The following is a 15395-nucleotide window of genomic DNA, read 5'->3' as shown; positions in this document are numbered from 1 at the left end:
TAAAATGGCAAATCACTGAAATCTTTTATCTTATATGGAAACTTAGAAAATAAAACTGCAGCAGAATGCAATCTGGAGTCATACATCAAATGTATGAAGCAATTTGCCTATAAAGAGGAAAAAAATACATTTCCCACCTTCTATCAGCTTCCTACTTAACCTCCTAGAGGTAGAGTCTCCTGCCCATTCTACATTAATGAATCAGAAAAGCAAATAAATCTAAAATTGTGTGAAATGCAAAAACCATTGTAGAAAGTTTCTTTTATTTTCAAAGAGTGAGAGAGAAAAAGCAGAGTTATTTAGCGTAGGATAATTATCAGCTTTTTGCAATTTAAATTAGCACAGAGCTTTTTATTCTTTACTTTAATTATCTGGCATGTTTTTAAAATGCCACACTACCCCAAATAAAAGTTTCTTTTCACAAGAACAAGAATGAGAGTAGTTTATCCAAAGGAGTGAAATGACCAAAGTTGGAGGCTTCATTCTACCGCCAGTGTGATCTCCAAGAGCCTCAGCTGCTTCACCTGTACATGGAATCATCTAAGAGTTTAATGAATTAGATTAGAAAAGTATTTGCAAACCATAAAGTCAACTTCTTTTTCTTTTTGAGACAAGGTCTTGCTCTGGTTTCTCTGGCTAGAGTGCAGTGGCATCACCATAGCTCACTGCAACCTCAAACTCCTGGGCTTAAGCAATCCTCCTGCCTGGGAAGTCCAATACCAACTTGCCAGCATACGGTGAGGGCTCTATTTGCTGAGTCTTCCCAAGGTGGAAGGCAAGACTGGACATCAGTGCATTCATGAAGGTAGAGCCCTCATGGCCTAACCACCTCTTAAATGTCCCACCTCTCAATACTGTTGTATTCTCAATACTGTTGATTCTCAATACTATTGTATTGAGAATCAAGTTTCCAACATGTGAACTTTGGGGGACATATTCCAACTGTAGTAGTTATTGATTCTCTATGAAGTGCTCTTGAACATGGAAGTCTTTGAGTGTTAATTGACACTTTCTTTCACTTTGAATTGGAGAGTCTATAAATTACCAGTTTTGTTTTTAAAAAATCATATTGTACTCCTCACATCTTTTTATTCATTTTCCCTTATTTCCAAAGGAAATACAATATGATTACACAGACAGATTTGCTTCTCTCAAGGCCATTGCACATGAAATGGAATGACTTAGAGCCATACCTCCTTAACAAGACTTTAGTTCACAAGATGAGGTTGTTACAGAGATGCAAAATGCAGGTTTCTATTTCCTCATTTTATATACGCTTCTTAAATCTTTCCCCATGCATGAATTAAATCAGTGGACTTTTCATTGCAAATGATCCTACTTATTTTAATAAGTGGAAAATATAGCTATTGATAGAGTTTTAGGCTATGTTTACCAATTAACTGCCCAAGAAAAAATGCTAATCTCTAGGCAGTCCAGCAGAAGAGAGGTAAGAATAAGAAAGTCCTTTTCCTCAGGGAGAAGTAGTAGGTACTTGCTGTCATCTAAGTAGTGTGGATAGGAAATGATCTGGGTTGGAGAATGGAGAAATCAAAGAGGTCTGACCTGATGTAAGAGAGTTCTCATGAAGAAGCTGAGAGTTCCACTGATGTTAAAGCAAGAGTCCATTTAAGTAAGTGCAGAGCAGATCACCATGAGCTGGAAAGTTGAGTAAAGGTGGAAGAGGGAGCTGTACGCGGCATATTTGGAGAAGTCCAATTTGCCTTGAACTAAGAGTTGATTTAGGACATGTTTTTAAAGATAGACTGGCACCATTATGTAGAGGATCAGAACTACTAACAACCTTAGACTTGATGAGAATTTTCAAAAAATAACTCTCAAACTAAGATTTAACAAAGCTCTAATTTTTAAAAAGCTACAGTTAAGAATATTGGAAGTTTGAGTTTGCGTAAATATTTAAGTAGCAGGTGAAAATACTAGCAAAAATCACAGCCTATATATGTACAAATTTGAAAGTTAACTAATGATCCTCAGATCCATCATTCAACACAAAATAACCTAGACAATTTGGGTACCTAAAATAAACTTCTACATCAATAACCAAAGGCTAGAAATCTGGCTTCTCTATATGGTTAGTTATTGAGGTCACATTTCTGAACATATAAATGAATGGTCTAAATTGACTTTTTAAAAAATACAGTCGAGTGCAGTGTCTCATGTCTGTAATCCAAGTACTTTAGGAGGCCAAGGCAGGAGGATTGCTTGAGGCCAGGAGTTTGAGACCAGCCTGGACAACATAGTAAGATCCTGGCCGGGCACGGTGGCTCAAGCCTGTAATCCTAGCTCTCTGGGAGGCCGAGGCGGGTGGATTGCTCGAGGTTGGGAGTTCGAAACCAGCCTGAGCAAGAGCGAGACCCCGTCTCTACTATAAATAGAAAGAAACTAATTGGCCAACTAATATATATAGAAAAAATTAGCTGGGCATGGTGGCTCATGCCTGTAGTCCCAGCTACTTGGGAGGCTGAGACAGAAGGATCGCTTGAGCCCAGGAGTTTGAGGTTGCTGTGAGCTAGGCTGACGCCATGGCACTCACTCTAGCCTAGGCAACAAAGCGAGACTCTGTCTCAAAAAAAAAATAAAAATAAAAAAAATAAATAAATAAAAATAAAGATCCTATCTCAACAAAAAATAGAAAACTTAGCTGGGCATGGTAGCACATGCCTGTAGTCCCAGCTACTCTGGACGCTGAGGCAGGAGAATTGCTTAAGCCCAGAAGTCTGAATTTGCAGTGAGCTATGATGATGCCACTGCACTTCAGCCTGGGAAACAAAGCAAGACCCTGTCTCTAAAAAAAAAAAAAAAATTAAAATGCTTAAATTTAATGAAAACAATGGATTGGACATTTTGTCTCTTTTATGCCACATGCTTGTTCAATTGGATTTTTTACATTGCAGCCAGATGTTTTAAAGTAATTTTGTCAAAACTTTTATCTTGTTGACATAGAAGCCATGACATTTAAATGTCACAAATATTTGCTATAGAGGTCTTCATTTTCAAAACGTGACATCATAATACTAAACAGAAGTACAGCAAAATGTTAAGACTGGGTATCTTTGAGTGTAAAGTAATGGGTAATATTTCTTCTTCTGTAGACATTGCACTTTCCAAATCACCTATAATAAACATGAATAATTATTATAGTAAACAGTAAAATAAAATAAATGCCAGTTAACAATATCTACTGTATTAAGTGATAGAAAGTACAAAATAACAATGGTGGAAACAAGATAAATGCTTATGTTCAGATGAATACCCTTCAGGAACCTAGATCTCCTCTAGCTCAAGGCTCATCATCCTGAAGGTGACTCTCAATTTCTTGGTCCAGTCAAATTGTAGCTGAGCTCTACACAACAAGATGGAAGAAGACATAAAAAAAAAAAAAGGAAAGACAGAGCAAAAAAGCACATGCCAGCTGTGACTGAAGGAGTGTATCAGTTATCTATTGCCGAGTAACAAATGACCACAAACAGCAAAGTAAACAACAGACACTATCTCATGATTTCCAGGGGTCAGGAATATAGACACAGCCTAGCTTGTTCTCTGCTTTGGGTTTCACAGTGTTGCTATCAGGATGTTCACAGAGCTGCATTCTTCTCTGGGAGAAGAATTCATTTCCAAGCTGACTCAAGTTATTAGCAGGATTTATTTGCTGTGTATGTGGGACTGAGGGCCTCAGCTTCTTGCTATTGGCTTCTGGCTATTGGGTGGAGGCTTCCCTGGCATCCTAGAGGTCACAGTTACTAGAGATTGTCCATATTTTTTTCTGTAGTTCCTTGCCACATGAGCTTCCCCAACGTGGCCACTTACTTCCCCAAGCCGTTTCTGGCAGCCTCTGGAGTTAGTCTACTAGCAAGAAGGACTTTTATGTAATACAACTACATGAGTGACAGTCCATCATTTTTGCCATATTCTGTTAGTTAGAAACAAGTCCTAGGTCCTACCCACACTCAGAGGAAGGGTATTATATTTTACAAGGGCCTGAACACCAGGGCTTGGGGTCCATGGGGGCTTCCCTAGTGTCTGTCTGCCATAGGAAGGTTCCCAGAAACAATCACACAGTCCTCCCTCTTAAAGCGCCATTGGCTAAGTCTGAACCACACCTCACTGGAAAATGTAGCCTTTCTTTCTGCATGGCCACGTGTCCTGCTACAAATGCCATTATTGTGGAGTAAGGAGAGAATATCGGAAGACAACTGGCAGACTGCCTTCCAATCTGAAACATTCCAATCAGAACTTTTGTAGCATTTAAGTGAAATGAGGAACGTGGCAGCATTTGGCATAGTGTAAGAGGTAGTCAAATGATGTTCTGTGATTATATCTACTAAATTTAATACTTAACATAGTTGGATTACTAGAAGAATCAAGACTAAATTCCCTTAAAAGAAGAAGGAAGCTTGAATAGAAAATCATGTTCAATTCATTTTTACACTAAAATTTCAGTCTCAGGTAAATTAATTATATCTGATCTTATAGCTAATTTTTTATTCTTATAAACATGACCTATTTGATAACTCTATCTTTAAAAAAAAATATCTATATATCCCTTTGAAAATTTTATAGCATTGTCCCACATATTTTATTCTTTCTTTTTTTAGAGAGAGAGAAAACAGGACGGTTTAATTTTTAAAGTCAAGAGTCATTTGTTCCTAATTACAGTGCTCAACATGCAAATTACATCCACGTCTTGGTACAGAAACGGCACACCGTCACTTCCCTGGGACTGTTAATCCAGACAGAATTATTCCTGGGCAGCCTTATCTGCTAAGCAACTGCCCTCTCTCCTTTTTACGGTGATATGTAAACTCTCTTGTGCCCAGAAAATGAGGCCTTTTTTCCAAACTGGAAAATGGGGCCTTTTGTCCAACTGAGTTGCCATTCACAGTACAGCACCACTGATTTGTCAATGGATTTCATATATTCTGGTGTCCAGATTGAGACCGCACATTACTTAACCCGTCTTTATTTAATTATCTCAAAGGCACTTGAGAATCTGGCAGTGCCTCGGGGTCACTGGTTTTCACTGGATAGTATTAAGAGATGCAGGTTTGCTAAGTCTGTCCTGGCCTGGGATGTTCACTCTGGAAAGAGTTTATGTGAATAAGGTTCGACGCGTTTGCTCCTATCTCATTCTGTAGGCTCAAAATGAATGATACTGGGAGATTCATTTTGCTCATCCATAGTTCCTTACACTTTTGGTAGTGGAAATGTTTTACTTTTGTAAAGAAAGTTAAAAATACTAACAGAAAATTAAAGGTAAAACACAGGGTGTATGGATCCCAAGAAAACAGGAGTTTACTGTGGCTAGATGTCAAGCTGACTGCACATAATAATAATTAGTTATTCTAATAACAATCCTTCTTCCAAAGACTGAATTTTTGCTAAGATTTTATATATTATCAGTAGCTTGAGTTTTCCCCCTCTCTCTGACTTTTATTACTAGAATAACCAGAAGGAACATTTAAAACATTTTTTAAACTGCAAGCCACCCAGCATACTCCTCCTATTTCCTCTAGTTTCAAGCATAAGGGGGGACCCAGTTCAGATAAGAATGATCCTTGCTGCACACCCGCCAGCTCTTGCATCCTCCTTTTTATTCCAAGAGGCGCCAGCTCCAATGAAAGTTACAAGGTTAAGTGCGACTCCAGGTTCCTGACACAGCTGCTAATCCCTGCTCCGTCTTCAAAACATAGAGGTCATGTAATTTTTGAACATGCCTTCAAAGTGGAGGTCTTTGGCCATGAGCTCCTCTTCGACATCATCTAGTGCCCACTGGTGATCCGTCAGCTCCAGAGCTTCCCACTCTGTCTTGAAAGCTTTGTTGGTGTCTGCGGGCATGGCCATGGCTGCTCCAGTCATCTGCTCCTGCATCGTTCGTGATTGGTCAGCAGCATTATCTTGGCCCAAAATCAGAGAGTAAATGCTCCAAAGCCCAAATACATTAAGGAAGTACCAGGATGCAGAACTCACCCAGGATGCATCTAATGTAAGTAGTTCGATTCCTTGCTGTAGCATAGGCTTAAAACAGAGTGTCAGTGGAAATGGGACTTTGGTTGTGACAAAGCCTGAGAACGTCATGTTGATCCATCCACCAATAAGAATCAGAGGGAGGACATTTGTTACATTCCCTTTCATCATGTCTGTGAGCATAGTGGGATCAGTCATAGGAGAAGGCAGCACTACCTTCCTTTTAGTTTTTTTGAAAAATCCATCCTCTGGGTTGTTGAAATAATATTCTCGTGTCAAGAAAGACTGTTTGGGAATGTATTTTCCATTTTTCCCTGAGGACTGCTCCGAATTAGGACTTGACTGTCAGACACTTGTTCCTGGGTAAGCTTCTTGTCACTCTGCAGCAGGATGGACACGTAGTGGCGGATCATGCCCACGAAGAAAGTGATGATCACAATGGGTAGGACCACCCAGAGCCGGATGTTGGAGTCCAGCAGCAGTTCTGGCCCTGCCATCTTCACTGGAAACCGGCTCCCAGCCCAAAGTAGCCAGATTTCTCTTTCCTGGAGTGCAGGCGCTCCTCTTTGAGTTCGCTTCTGGGTCTTCTCATGCCCCTCAGCCTAGCCGGGCCAGGACTCTGCTCCAGACCCCAGCCTCGCGCACTGCTTCCAGGTGGGCCGCCAGCCACCCACCCATATTTTATTCTTGATACATCCCTCCAAAGGGTCCACTGATCTCATTTACTAGGCGAGGTCAAGTGCCCAGTCTGAAGCTAAGTAACTGCCCAAGTGGGTATAGCCAGAGTGGGGACCCAGGTCTTCTATGTCCACATAGATCACACTACATTATATTATGAAACTGATTTCGTTTAAGAATAAAAATGTGAGTAGATTAGGTATTTCAACAAATATACTAGATGTTGGTCATGTGCCACAAATGTGGTAATATTGAGATACTTAATGAATTTTTGGTGGGTGCACTCTCGCTCTCTCTCTTCCTCCTCTCTGCTTTGCTGTGTTTAATGTAGCCCCAACTGGAAGAACTGATAACAAGAAAGAAAGGAGAGGAAGGTAAGAAAGGTCAGAGGGAGGAACAATTGATTACTACAGGGTACTACTATACCACTGAAAGGACTTTCACATTTGAATAAATCACTGTGTAGAGAATTTTTTAAGTAAAGAAAATGATTCGTTACATAGTTAATCTAATCTTTAGGAAAATAATTATGTTGGATCAGGGGGCTGCAAACACAGAAACCTTTCCCAAACAGATACTGCTGGAGTGTTAAAATTAAACTCTTTCACTCATGCTCCCCACCCATCACTATGACCCTGGGTCCTCTGTGGCTGGGGTTTTTTTTTCCCCCTAAAGAACAGAAACAGAAAAGAAATTAGACTAGGTAACATGATTCTCTGACCCCCAAACCTCCCCAACACCCCTCGCACTCTGACTGCCTCCATACAGCAGGTCAGGTGGCCTGACACTTGCATTCCCCTGAATGTTTCACTGTCACAATCTTAAGTGGCAACTGACTGTAAGTCATGCTGTAATGACATTAACTGTGAACAACAGTTGTGTAATAATAATGTGAAGATCACCAGGCTGGGGACTTCCTTGTATCTTTCTAGCTCATCACTACATTTCTGCAGCACATTATAGACACATACATAGATAACTCATAAATACTGGTTGATATTATGAGATAAATTCATTGGAAAAGCATCACATATGATAAAATGAGTCTTTGTTGGAATAAAATTTCTGCCTTTCATCTTTTTCTCCTTTTTTTCTTTCCTTCCCAACCCACACCCAATCCACCTCAAAGGTCACCATCAGTATTTTTAGACTTTGGAACATTACTTACACTTCCTAAGCCTGGTTTTCTGCTTCTACTCAATTATAATTATACCCATTTTGTTGTGCAGTTTTATAGATTGAATAATGCAGCATATACAAAGCTCTGACACTTGACAAGTGCTTATCATGTTCTGCCTCATTTTCATGTGTGTTGCTATTATTGTGTAAGGTTCCATTATTGCTATTTGTCAAAACTGCTAAGTTCCTAGGTAAAATAACTATATAAAACAGATACAGATGGATATGTATATAAAATGCCCATAACATCAATGACTCATATATTATAGTTTATTACCTAAAAAGTAGTACAAAGTTAAACTGATATAAATCTTTTGACATCCTTTGGCTTAAATTCTATCTGATACTGAAAAGTAACAGTTTTCTATATTGAATTATAGTTCAGGTTTTTCACAGGGACAGAAAACTGTTGCCCCCAGAGTAGTCAGGTTTCAGTGAAAAATAACTGTTACCACTTCATACACTTTAATCCAGTTTAAAATTTTTTGTTTGCTGTAAATACAAAGCTATTATAAACTTTGGAACTCTAGAGGGTCTCTACTAACATTTTACCCCTGCCATGAAAAACAGAGAATTAAACTGTAATTGTATAACTTATATATAACACCATAAGCACAAACTACTAACAGAATTTTTCAAAGATTAATTCTTAAATATATTTTACCTAAAGGGCTTAAAGAAAATTTTAAGAGTTGGATTCATTTGTTCAGTCAATACTTATTTACCTTTTCCAGAGGGCTGAGCTATATCCTGTAGAAGAAAAATAAAATGATCATGGATCTCAATGATTAAAATGAGATTTTGGAGGAAATTATTTTGTGTTTGACCATTAGTTCCTGTAATTTCATTTCACTGAGGTGTATGTGTTTGATTTCAAGTGTGAGTTTTAAGAAAAATAAATAAGGGCATCTACTGCCTTCCTCCCAGAATGCAAAAGGTGCTGAGCAAAAGCTTAAATTCACTGCTGGATGGTGAAAAGATTTCCATTGTCTATTTCTTCTATTACTACTAAGGGCACCTGTTCATTTTGAGGGGGGAAAGACTCATATGCACAAATTTTCCCTCTTTCCAATTAAATTTCTATCTTTATACTCATAACTCTCTAATTCAAATGTATGGTGGAGAATTCAGTCCAAAAGCCTCAAGCCTATGAATATTGAATTTGTCAATCCATGATGTAGAGGTCATCTCAATTTTCTCTGCTATTTCTCTTTTTTCTACCAACTTCTCATATCACTATTTCAAAAACATACTTTCAAAGGAACTAAACAAAATTAATTCATACAACTCCTACTTCTTGAATATTTATTATTTTCTTCGACCTCTTCAAATCCAAGCATCAGATATAATGGGAGAAACATCATAGCATAGGTGGTAGGAAACATATTCTGGGGTGTTTACGAAGCCTGTTTTCAGACAAATTGAGAGAGAAATCATCCATTTTATTCTCAAAATGAATCTCTCTTGTACTACATGGCATGAGGCCAAGCTATGAAATGATGTTTTAATGTTGCCAGCAAGATCAAAGGAACACCTTAATGATATTTGGTCCTGCCCGAATATTATGAGATAGTTTTGAACACTTACCCAAATTGTTCTACAATCTGATGATTGCTTGTATTTCCCCATTAAGATGGAACAAAACAACAGTTATTTCAATAGTTTATGCTAAACAGATAGATAAGAATATGTTTTTACTGCCAAATAGTCATCACCCAAGGCTTGCAATTAACTACATACCTTATGATCAACACATAAGGGTTTAAAATAGTCTCACATAGGAAAAAAGCTATTTTTGAGGACAAAGCATTTAGAAATTAAACAGAAATTATTAAGAAAACAATGTGAAGAGGTGTTATTTTCAGCTAAGACATCTTGTTTTTATAAAGACAGGATAAAACAAGGTTATTTCCTTCAGCAGGGAAATCATTATCTATTATAATAAGACAATAATTTCTTTCCCTTTAGTGTGTTTTAAATTACTGTTGATATACGAGGCACTATACCCGGAGCAGGGGAAAACACAAAGTGAACAAGTGGTGGACGCAGCCTTGAAGGGGTAAGAGTTCAGCATTCGTTCTCCTGCTTCCTAATTCTTTCTGTTTTACTATGCCAAAGGCCCTGTATTTCTAAACAAGGCATTTTCTTTTCTTTGCTAGTTTACCTAATTGATTATGTGGAAAACCAATGAAAATACTGAATTTACTGTATATCCATTATGATAAATAGAAAAACAGAAAATTAGTTTGGAAAACCAAATGTCGTATTAATATATAGTAATAAATGTTCCTTTTACAGACTCACATAAAGGCACACTCTATGTTCTCGACACACATGCACACTAAAAGTTTGAGAATCACTGCTCCAATCTAGTCCCTTAAACATTAAATTGATGTTTCATAAAAATGAGACTTCCATACTACTATTTCAATCCTGTTTACTTTGACAGACAATGTCTGCAAGGAGACTTACAAGTAGGTAAAATTCGTCTTTCTGTGGCTTTTCAGCATCCTGACACCCCTTCCACTTCCCTTCTTCCCAAGCAATCATTTTGCTGAGATTTTGGGTTTGCTGTATTTTCACTTTAACATCTCTTGAGACAGTAAAATTTGGAGTACATGTTCTTGGGCTGAGTTAGCAGTTCCTAGCTAGAATACAATTTCTGTTAAATCTTCACCCCATTATCTTTAAATAGCTTAACAATGTCATTAATTACTGTAAGTCAAAGCTGAAGATTTTTAAAGAAATTGTAATACTTAATGGATGTTTCAGGTTAGAAATACTCATGTGTCCTTTATAAATACTTGTATTTTTTTTACACTTGTCATAATAGAATAATATATGGCTTAAATTTAGACATTGAAAAATAGAAGACAACTCTGAAAATTGAAGAGTTTCCTAAAAGCCTTTTGTTCACTAGGACCCTTCACATAGAAGCATTTAGGTGAAGGACAAAAACTCATCTAAAGATACAAATAATTTTTAACTTATATGAAGCAGAAGTTATTAAATTTCTACATCACCATGAGTTGCTATTCCATACCATTTATCTAAATACAAAGATTAATTATATCAATATACAGAAGTGCATAGTTTCGTTCTTTTTTCTTCTTTTTAATGATTCCTGTAGGTATTTAATTTACAGGTAGATGCTTCCATTTGTATCTGAAGCTGGGATTCTGATAAAAATATTTTATATTGTCTCAGGGCTTCTCAGAGGTTTGCAGAAGTCTGAGCCTCTTCCATTTTTTGAGATTCTCGGTATTTATGTAAGCAGTAATAATAGAAGTGCCAAAGGTGGTTACAAAAACTGTGATATATCCCCAAAATTTAAACTAACCCTAACCCATCTATCATATTAAAAAGTATTGCATACGCTCATTTGGAGATATCTAAATTTGAGGTGCTTCACAAATGTGAGACCCTGGAACAGATGGCCTCTCCACTTCTACCTGGGCACTACCACAGGTTTTTTGTTATCTATAACTAGTGTTAGACTAAATTGGAATATCTGAATATTCACTGGCCTTAATGTCCCTGCATTAGGGAAAGCAGAGAGGATGGGGCAGGAACTACACCGGGCAGTGGTTGACTGCCTGTCAGTCGTCTTCTTACTTCTCTGCTGGGCAAGTAGCCCAGGAATGAAAGGAAATATAGGTAACCTATCACTCTGCTATGACACTGGCTTAAATGTCATATGTGCTCAAACGGGAATTTCTGCAATAGAGCTACAAGATTTGACTATCCCTTGGGAAAAGATGGCATAGGCCTAAGCTGTTTGTACTTCCAGGTGGAGGGTTGGAAGTAGCAGTAGCTAGTGAAGACAGCAACTCTCCACAAAGTAATGGGAATCTCTGCTCCAACTTAGCTGAAGAAAACCTCAAAATACAGTTATCAAAGCACTAAAATACTTTATTTTGTAGAAGAGCTTTTATGTTTTGTTTCGTTTTATTTTGTTTTTGCTTTTGTGCAGGGAAGATGGGGGGAAAAAAGAAAAAGTGAATGCCATTTCTGAACCTGCCTACATACCCTGAAACATTTAGGAATTTATGATTTATGGATTTATGAGTCTTGTCCCTTCTCTGAAATCTTATAGAAGAGCCTGCCTGACCTCTTATCCCTACAACAATACATTACAAGCAACTGAAGGGCAGAGAAAGGACCCACTTTTCTTTTCTCAATATTGTATCCCCAGAGCCATTTAATAGAAATTCAGTAATTTTTTGGTGACTAAAATGATGAATGTGTCAATGCTTGGAAGACAGAGCAGGCTCTCTGGGACAAGAGGTATTAATATATAGAAATAAATGTAGGTCCTTAACATTCCTGAAAGGCACAAGACTTCCAGAGGAGACTCCAACGAAAAAATAAAGTAAATAAAATCAATCTAATGCATATATCTAGCCAAAGAATTCTACCATCCTGACATTTTTGTAGGCTTCCAGAAGAGCAATTGGTTCAGTCACCTCTGTAGCCTGGCTATACATAGAACAAGGATATACAACTTCCTAGCTTTTTAAAACAAAAAAAAATATTCCAACTAACTCAAGACATTGAGATCTAACTGAAGGTCTTGCTGTAAGAATCTAAATGCTCTCATAAAGTTCATAAACAACCACATGTTTTATTTCTGTATCATTTGGGTCTCTTTCAGTTCCAAGGGACTGAAAATGCAACCCCAAGCTTCCTTAAGGCAAAAGTGAATTTATTGATTCATGATGTATGAAAACATGAATCAAGGTAGAACTTGTTTTAGTCACAGCTGGATTCAGAGCTCGAAAACCTCCATCTGGGCTCCAGCTCCCAGATCTGCCTCCCTGAGCCTCCTCTGCTTCATTTTCAGACGTCACATGGTGACAAAAGAAGCTGTGAGCTCACATCCCCATCACACCACGCCAAGTCCAGTGGAAGAGGGTGCAGTTCCTTAATAAGGGAGGCAAAAACAAAAAAAGTCCCAGAACCCTGCCTTTTTGTCTCTGATTGGCCAGAGTGGAGCCACAGACCCCTCCAGCTACCAGGGGGCCGCGGTGCAAGAGTACCGGCGCCCAGACGCAGGTACTGGGTGGTTCCCACAAAACAAACGGGTTTTTGTCCGCAAGAGTCGATGCTGGGAAGCAGAACCACAAATGTCCACTACAAGTTATCATTCGTGGACCCCACTCATGAAAGCTCTCACATATGTTGGTGGAAACAAATGGCATTAAAAAAAAAAAAAACCTTTCAATTTAGGCTCTAAGCAAACTGCAGCCTGGCGGGTGTAACCTCACACCGTGAGTGCAAACGCCTTTCCCTCGCCGGCTGCCGCTGCTCCTCGGTGCCGGGCGCGGGGCCTCGCGGGCGGCCGGCGAGCGGGGACCGCGCCGCGCCCTCCCGCCCCGCGCCACTGCGGGAGCGCGGCCGGCGACACCCGCGCGGCCGTCCCCGCCCCGCCTCGCCCGGGGTTCGCGCCCGGCGACAGCCGCGCGGGGACCCGGCGGGCGGCGGACCCGGCTCTCCCGCCCGGCGGCGGCGGGAGGGAAGCGGCGATGGAGGCGGCTCGGCTGCGGCTCCCGCTCCCGCCCCTTCCCCGGGCGCGCGCGGGCCGGGCGCGGGAGGCGGCGGCGCGGCCGGGCGGGTCCCGGAGCCGCGGGCCGCGGTTCGCGTCGAGTCCCCGGCGCGCTCGCGGGCTCGCCCTGCAGCCGCCGACGGGGCCGAGTCGCCGCCCGCCGCGTCCGTGGGGCCCCGGGCGCGCCCGGGGAGGGTCGCCCGCGCGCCGCCGTCGCCGGAGCCCGGAGCGCGCCGCCCGCGCGCCGCCGCCGCCGCCGCAGGTAACCGCGAGCACGGGCGCGCCTCGCCGGAGCCTGCCCCGCGCCGCGGACCGCCGACCCCTGAGGCGGCGCCGCAACCCCGGCAGGTCGACACGAAGGCGTCGTGAAACTCGCTTTATTTAACCTGCCCTGGTCCTCCCGTTTAACTAAGTTCATTGAGACAGTGAGGAAAAGCCGCCTCCTGGGTGACTCGGTTTGCAAATTAACCCTGAAAGTTTTTCAGGGTGTGGCCGCTTGCTTGTGAGGGATTCACTAACCTGTTAACTCTCCGGCTACTCAGAAAATCGACATTTGAAATATTCTTTGAGGAACATTGCAAGTTCGCCGCTGCGTTCGGGCCTCGCGTTATTTATCAGCGTAGTTAGCATCTGTCCTCCCGACGCGGCGCCCCGCCGTCCCCGGGCGGCGGCTCTCGCATGTGACACTCTTGCCCTCTAGTGCCTCGCCGGCTTGGTAGCAGGGCGACGGCTAATACTAATACAATGTTACATAACGGGAGGGCGCTGGGCCCCGGCTGGTGTTGCTGCCACTTGTGAAGCCAAGAAGCCTGAGCCGATGGCAGCAGATGCTACCGTTTCAGTTTCTTTTCCATCCGTCGAAACTTTCTGAAGCATTTTCAGCATTTTGAACTTTAATTCCAGGTAAGTGTATTGATTTATTCATTTATGCTATGCATTCATGCCTCGTGCATTAACGTAGGGGCTTTTAGTAAGAGATAACAACTTTAACAATTCAAGAATTTCAGGATTGAACAAGTGCTCCATTTTATTCTTGAAAAATGAAAAAGAGCATCTTGATTAAATTAGGTGAAACAAAGGACTGTCTTATTCAGGGAAAAATTCGAAGCTTCTTTTTCATAAGATTAAAGTACTAAGGAGATGACTTCTCGTAGTTGTTTAAGATCTTCACCGACAACTTATAATTATTCTGCAGTAGATTTGTTAAACAGACCACGTCTGTTGCCTTGGCAGAATTTTGTAAGCAACATGAGAGATTTAAAGTAACTACCTGCCCATCCATGCAGTAATCGTCCACAACAAAGCTTTCTATTTGATGCAGTTTATTTTAGAAACATTATTTAAAATTATAGAATTAATAAAATTATATGTAACTGGAAAGAAATGGTCAGCCTCAGTGTTGAATGCTTTAAATTAAAAGAAAATAGATACATCTTCTGTTTAATATATTCACTTGGAGGGTACAGGGAAGAACCAAGTTACATTCTTGAAGAGATTTATCTATATCATTTTCCATGTAGATATTTTTCTAATATCTGGACACTGTTTAAGCCCGAAAGTCATTGAAAGTTGAAAATATATCTATATTCTTTACAAACATATTGGGATATAGCAACATATATAATCTGGAAGAGTTTTGAAAAAAAAACACTTGAAAACAATGTAAACAGATGCATTCTTAACATTGTATTAAAGTACAAATCAGATATTCAGACATGTGTGAAAGTGATCTTGGACCTACTCTTTTTTTGCACTTAGAAAATATCACATTTCAACTCATGGACAATGCTGTTCACCACAAGAGAGCAGAATGGTAGGGAAGAGAAACTCTCAAATGTCTGATTTGAAGCTGAAGGAAATTTTTTCTTTTTTCTACAACCATAGTTCATATCAATATCATATTTGAGAAGAAGATTGCAAAAATATATTGGAAAGAGACTCCTTTTTAAAACAGTACTGAACATATAAAGAGGCTTGCCCTAACAGTAGCTTTTTATTTTTTTCTTGCTCT

General features: G+C 40.2%; 1 protein-coding gene and 1 pseudogene across 1 annotated transcript in view; one reads left to right on the top strand and one right to left on the bottom strand.

Moving 5' to 3' along the window:
* Window positions 1-2594: 2594 nt before the first annotated feature.
* LOC142864869 (ER membrane protein complex subunit 3 pseudogene) lies at window positions 2595-13994 on the bottom strand (annotated as a pseudogene).
* Window positions 13995-14059: 65 nt separating this feature from the next.
* The window catches only part of LOC105883318 (N-deacetylase and N-sulfotransferase 3), a 161453-nt gene continuing 160117 nt past the window's right edge, over window positions 14060-15395 (top strand). The window contains exon 1 of the mRNA XM_075998353.1: window positions 14060-14287. The gene's annotated coding sequence lies outside the window, so the exon portion shown is untranslated. The remainder of the gene's footprint in view (window positions 14288-15395) is intronic.

The sequence above is a fragment of the Microcebus murinus genome, chromosome 27 (genome assembly GCF_040939455.1).
Source record: "Microcebus murinus isolate Inina chromosome 27, M.murinus_Inina_mat1.0, whole genome shotgun sequence".
Classification (NCBI taxonomy): domain Eukaryota; kingdom Metazoa; phylum Chordata; class Mammalia; order Primates; family Cheirogaleidae; genus Microcebus; species Microcebus murinus.
Note: the sequence above shows the minus strand (reverse complement) of the source record. Positions and strands in the feature narration are given on the sequence as shown.